The sequence below is a fragment of the Parambassis ranga genome, unplaced genomic scaffold (assembly GCF_900634625.1).
Source record: "Parambassis ranga unplaced genomic scaffold, fParRan2.1 scaffold_123_arrow_ctg1, whole genome shotgun sequence".
Classification (NCBI taxonomy): Eukaryota; Metazoa; Chordata; class Actinopteri; family Ambassidae; genus Parambassis; species Parambassis ranga.
Genome location: NW_021144701.1, coordinates 79,928 through 84,671, shown reverse-complemented (window position 1 = coordinate 84,671; position 4,744 = coordinate 79,928). Strand labels below are relative to the sequence as shown.

At 42.2% G+C, this 4,744-nt stretch overlaps 1 pseudogene; it reads right to left on the bottom strand.

The window, feature by feature from the left end:
- Positions 1–662: 662 nt before the first annotated feature.
- Positions 663–4,472, bottom strand: LOC114429373 (maternal embryonic leucine zipper kinase-like; annotated as a pseudogene).
- Positions 4,473–4,744: the final 272 nt, after the last annotated feature.

The following is a 4,744-nucleotide window of genomic DNA, read 5'->3' as shown; positions in this document are numbered from 1 at the left end:
ACACACAGACCATGGTGTGTGTATGTCACAGGTAGCCTGTCTGCACTGCAGCTCAGAGTGGAGGGAGGCTGTAAAGAAAGCAGGGCTGAGCCAGAGTCCGAGGCTTTAACACCAACCAGCTCAGCGGAAGCAAGTTTAGCCAAAAGAAACAAATGAGGCTGGACATCTGAGCAGAGACGTCAATATGACAAATAATTAAGCCTTTAATGACTCTCTTTTCACATTAGTGTCCTCCATTTACAGATAGGTGAATAGAATTAGCCTCCTGATTATAACCTCACCTTTGAGTTGACAGTGATAAGTGTGAGTGAATCTGAGTGTGTGTCCATTTTCTGACATAATGACAGCTAAATCACAGAAATATGAGTGGCTTTGGGATAAAAAAAATGGCCAAATAAAATGAGTTTATTACCAGAAGACAATTTACTTGCAAATGTGTGGCATGTGGATGTGGCACTTGTGATTATGAGAGCTGCATGAGACTGTGAGTGTGGGATAGATAAAGGAAAGAGGGGGGGGGGTGGAGAGGGGCAGTTGCAAATCTAATCTAATAGGGACGGTACTTCAAGCCCTTGTTTGGAACAACAAACAATTACAGTATTCAAATAAACTGTACTAGTCCTGAAGCTCTGCATTATCTGTAACCAGGAAATTATTCCTACCTTTGGGTGTGACCGCTGTGGGTTTGGTTCCATTTTGATTTTCTTGGATAGCAGTATTCTCCTTGTTTTCACTGGTTCGTTCTTGGTCCCTCTCCTTCTTCTCCTGGCGGTGTGGTGTCGTTTTCCGCCCCCTCTCTGGGGTTGGGCTGTAAGCACACCTTTTTTCCACTGATGGAGATGCCAGCCTCTTTAGGAATCCAACATGAGAAAAGTGGTATGAGTACATTACTCTTGACAGAATCATGCTGAATGTGTGGTCTGTCTGAACAGCACATCAGCTGGACACCAAATTCATTCTCTCTACAACATTTAGTCACTGTATGGGGAATGACTGTCATCTTTAAAGACAGGTAAATGGTTATAGACCAAGAGAAGCTGTCTTGCAGAAGCATTAGCCAAGGTTTACCATGGCAGCTCCCTCCCCTTTTGCCTTTGCTTGTGAACAATCAAATACCACAAAATAAGGGTCTTCTTAGCAGCATCATAGCATAATGTTAGAATACCAAAGAGACTGTCTGACAATCAGGTCTCCCAACCACCCTTCCTCCTTCTGCTTCCTGCTTTTGTTTCAACTTTCACATACCATGTCTTTGTTTGTTCTTTCATCTGGATGACCTCTGACCCCCTGGGGTGTATGCTGTGAGACTGAAACCCAAGGGCAATCATCAATGTAATCTGAGCAAAAGTCCATAGAATCCACAATTACAGCATCTTCATCCTCGCTGAACTGAAATGCGTCTCTTGTCTGAAAATGAACACAAGAAAAAAGGTCCACAACAACATTTAGGTGCAGAGAATCAGTACAAGAAGAACATCCACCTGGCAGTAGCCCTAAATATGTGGAGTATATTGGAGTGGTCCAGAGTCTGACCTGTAGTCCCTGGTGCAGCGGAGAGCAGGAGGAATCATAGACAGCTGGTTGAGGACACAGGCGGACAGGCTTTCCCCTCTGCTTCTTTGACAGCAGCAGCAGGTAGGTGGCTGTGGTGTGGTCATAACGCCACTGTGGGAGGGGAGATGTTTTAAAATCCATCAGAAACCATGCAAAAAAATGCACACAGATCTCTTAAACAGATTTTACAGTGTAGTGAATTCACACACCTCCCTCACAAGCGCTGTGGTGCTCTCTCTCGATCGCTTCATGTTCACTGCCATCTCAGTGATACAGTCTTCATCTATGTGACCAAGCTACAAAAAAAAGACCAGGACTATCCATTAAAAGACCCAAGAGGGACACTTCTTAGTTTTATGTCAACACACGAAAACAACAATTTCCAACAAATAATATTGTGAGTATATAATACAAGGATGTTATTGTTTCAGTAAAAAACCCGAAATCGACGAATCTTTGATTTGAAACCAAAAGAAACAAGCTACCAAAGAGAACACATATCGAAAGCAAAGCTGTTTAAGTGTTTGTAATTGTGTGGTTTAAATGTTTGCTAATGCATGCTGTTATAGATGATCCTCTTGTGTCTTTACCAGCTGCCTGCTGTACCATTCCACAGGGCTGTTGTGGTCTTTCATCACCCAGGGATGATCCAGTAGCTGTTCTAACAGTCACACGACGCTTGGGGTCCACCTACAGGACACACACAGACACTGCAATTCAACATGTACACTGTGTCTAAAACTATAATACAAGAACAGTTCAGAAACTGATTATTTATGTGAGATAGATATTAATATTGTAAATTCCCAAAACAGACTACTGTGCTTTACTACAGATAAAGATATTAAGTGTACATTGTAAAAGAGGATGGCTCTGTTTCTTTGAAGAAGGACCTTTTTCCTTGATGTCAGATAGGGTTTTCCTACAGGGAACTGACACCACACTGAATCAAACCGTCAAACTCCATTGACAAAAACAGTTTAGTTAACAGATCTGAATTCCCCCAATGTTAGTTGCCTACAGTAAACAAGCACTTCCTGTGTTCTGCAAGGTGAAATGGACACATCAATAAATGGCAAGTTGGGCAATGATAATATCCCCATTATAGCAATCAATTAGTGAGTGACAGAGATTTTTTTTCCACTGGACCTTTTTTCAGTTGGCTATTTCTATATTTTATGTTCTTTCAACATCTGTAGATGATGCATGTAGGAATATGGACAAGAACCCCCATTCTACCTTGCTTGTGTCAAAAAAGGATAAGGTCAAGATAAAACACAAATAAAACAGCAAACAAACTGACTGAAATGTACCTGCATCATCTGGTTGAGGAGAAGGACGCTCCCTGGAGAGAGCAGTGTGGGTTGTCATATTTCCCCCTCTGAAAAAAAATATCCACGTCACAAACACTTCAGGAAAAACAAACAATATTCCGGCACTAGCTTAGACTGTAAGACAAAACAACGACTGTCGGTCATGGCCACAAATTATTTAGCAGCACCTCCATAACTTCAACCAATATGCTGGACACACAGCAGAGCTCTTACTGTAATCTTCCTGTAGAGGACTACACAGTTATCATCGTCAAAGGGCAGGTCTCCACAGAGCAGAGAGAACAGCAGCACTCCCCTACTCCATACATCAGCCTGGAGGTTACACATTACACAGCAGTATTTCAGCTTCAAGCTCAGTTGTACCGAGTCATGCACCAGTGAATAAGATCAAGAAACCAAGAAGAGGCAGACGCAGCAGAGCAGGCAGGTAATAATTGATCTTTTTTAGTGGAGATCCTGAATGTAAACACAAAGGTTTATACATGTTAACATTCAACAGTATGCATGTCCTACCTCTGAACCAATATAAGCTCTGCCCTGGATGAGCTCAGGTGCAACGTATGCGGGGGTCCCACAACATGTCATCAGCTCATAACCCAAACCTCCCTGAGAAAGAGGAAACGTGATATGTAGACCAGTATGTGACAGTTTTACCTTAAAGATCAGACTTTTCATCTGATGATGTACCTTAGGTTTGGCACACAAGCCGAAGTCAATGAGCTTCAAGTTATGATCTCATCAATCAATATGTTTTTCCTAAGATTCAGAGACACAAACATTAGAATCAAGTTGTAGTCAAACCCAGACAAACATTTTGTGGTATCTGGCTGTATGATGAGACTTCTTTACTGGTTTTAGGTCTCTGTGTGCGTATCCTTGGCTGTGTACGTAGGCCATGGCAGACACAATCTGTCTGAAAAACACCCTGGTGTCCTCTTCCGACAGACGGTCCTTTGCTATGATATAGTCAAACAAAATCTCCACCTGGGCAGTGCTACAAAGAGGCAAATATATGAACATAAGATTGTTTTATTCAGAGTCACACATCATCTCTGTCTGTTCGACCTTTACCTCCAGCACCATGAATATCTGGGTGGAGGTCTCTATGACCTGGTACAGCCGACAGATGTGCTGATGACTCAGGTTCTCATGGCTTCAATCTCCAGCTTCACACGAGGCAAGTCATCCTGTAGAGTTAGAAAGTGAAGGTGCTTTCAACATCGGTTAAATGTGATGTAAACACAGCCGTGTTTATTTTTTTGTTTGTACATTTTCAAATGGTCCTGCAGCTTGAGGTCATGGTTTGTGTAAGTTTTGTGTTGTACACTTCAGTCAGACTCACCCCGAGATCTTTTTTATTAATGATTTTAATGGCAACCTTCTCTCCTGTCAAGATGTGACGACCCAACTTGACTTTAGCAAAGCCTCCTAAATAAACACAGCGTCCTTTAACACACAATAGAATGACACGAAACGACACAAACTGCATTTAGTCCTGAAATTACCCGAGCCGATGGTCTCAATAAACTTGTAATATTTGTAGAGCTCTTCGGCTCGGAACTCCGTCGTCCTTTCCACGGGCATGCTTCCTGCTCCAGCTACACGATAAACCTCCTTCATACGAGATAAAACAAGGTTTGAAATTACCAACAGGCTTACAAGAACACTGAAATTTGCAGCATTAACATCGCTAATACATTTTAACACTGTAATCTTTATGATAGAGAGTTTAAATACACTCCTGCCTGCCTCCTGCCTGGTTTGGTTGCCCAGCAACCAAACCAGGCAATCAAACTCTTGTTCTTCTACATCTTTATTAGTTTGATTGCCGTTGCTAGGCAATCAAACTCTTGTTC